Source organism: Sinocyclocheilus anshuiensis, unplaced genomic scaffold (assembly GCF_001515605.1).
Source record: "Sinocyclocheilus anshuiensis isolate Anshui unplaced genomic scaffold, SAMN03320099.WGS_v1.1 scaffold6114, whole genome shotgun sequence".
Classification (NCBI taxonomy): domain Eukaryota; kingdom Metazoa; phylum Chordata; class Actinopteri; order Cypriniformes; family Cyprinidae; genus Sinocyclocheilus; species Sinocyclocheilus anshuiensis.
The window spans coordinates 23,893-25,570 of record NW_015558803.1 but is presented as its reverse complement, the minus strand read 5'-3'; the positions used below and the strand labels follow the sequence as shown (position 1 = coordinate 25,570).

The 1,678-nt window shown below is 43.3% G+C and overlaps 1 non-coding gene across 1 annotated transcript; it reads left to right on the top strand.

The window, feature by feature from the left end:
* Positions 1-1,222: 1,222 nt before the first annotated feature.
* trnak-uuu (transfer RNA lysine (anticodon UUU)) lies at positions 1,223-1,295 on the top strand. The gene has a single exon. It is a non-coding gene; the product is annotated as a tRNA-Lys (tRNA).
* Positions 1,296-1,678: the final 383 nt, after the last annotated feature.

Here is a 1,678-nt window from a genome sequence, read left to right as displayed (position 1 = left end):
TTGACTGTAGACTGTATAAAAACAGTTCGTGCTGCACTGTATGTGTTTTGTCCTATCTTATCTATCATAGCCCTATTAATATATATAAATACATTCATGAATGTTTTTAATGAATGGATTTTATAATAATACAAATAGCAATGTGTAACATTTTACCATATTTAGTGCAACACTTTTATTTGTTCCCCACAAAATATTGTTTTTTCACTAAATGTTTGGATTTCTAAAATTATTGTGCACTGATTTTTCTAGAATAACTTTTGCTGCCGAATTATCCACTAACCTAGTTTATGATAAATTTTTGTCATAGATTATAAATGAATGAATGATGCATTTTATATAGCGCTTTGTGTATTGTTGTACACCCAAAGGGCTTTACAATCATGTGGGGGGGTCTCTACTCAACCACCACCAGTGTGCAGCAGCCACTTCGATGATGCGACGGCAGCCACAGGACAACGGCGCCAGTGCGCTCACCACACACCAGATACAGGTGGAGAGGAGAGGGAGTCATAGAGCCAATCAAGTGGTTAGGGATTATTTGGAGGCCATGATTGACAAAGGCCAGGGGGGCAATTTGGCCAGGACACCGGGGTTACACCCCTACTCTTTACGAGAAGTGCCATGGGATTTTTTTTAATAACCACAGAGAGTCAGGACCTCGGTTTAACGTCTTATCCGGAAGACAATATAATGAAAGAAAAGAAATATACATAGGCCTATATTTTTTCATATTTGTTTATTTTATTTTTCTTTATAATGAAGTATTCTGTATCTAGTAGATTGTGAAAGAATGATTATCAGTTCCACACACAGAGATATTTAAATTCTACATTTATTTAAATGAGGGAAAAAAATAGTATCGGTATCGGCCAATACCGAAACCTAGGTATCGGAATCGGTATCGGAGGCGAAAAAGGCAAATCGGAGCATCCCTAATTTCAAGTGGGTCAGGCAGCAGTGTTGCACACAAACAGGGCAGAGAGTGGCCTGTATGTGGGGTCTCCCCGCGCAGGTTCGAACCCTGTCGAGTACGGTTGGAGTTTGCTGTACCGCTCTCTGTGAAGATAATTGTGCTTTCTAAGGCCTTTGTCCTTTTTTCTCTCTGCCATAATTGCTTGTGGTTTTCATCCCATAGCACGTGTGGCAAATGAGATTCTTCTGGGCGGCTTATGGGAAAACTGCTGTTAAATAAAACGTAAGAGGAATGCACTGCAAAAGAGCCCGGATAGCTCAGTCGGTAGAGCATCAGACTTTTAATCTGAGGGTCCAGGGTTCAAATCCCTGTTTGGGGGCGAAGTTCCATCTTCTTGATGGCAGCTTGCTGTCATGTCGGTCCACCTATGCTGCTGTCTCTCTAATGGTGCTTTTCCACTGCGTGGTACAGCTCAGTACGGTACGGCATGGCTCGGTTTCCGTTTCCACTGCAGTTTAGTATCGCTTTAGAGTGGGCGGGAGAGTGGTGTTCCGGCCTGCTCCTGGGGACCTTGTGCATCTCCCTTGTTTGGCACACCTGATTCTGATGGTCAGCTCATTAGGAAAGAGCGCTCATGATGTGAACTGAGTAGAATAAGACAGACCTACGAATTGTGCAGTGCCGTGTGTCCCCAGGGCCAGCACTGAAAAACCCCTTTCCAGAGGATGAGACATGGCAGCCTGAGTTCTCCTCAGTGGGACT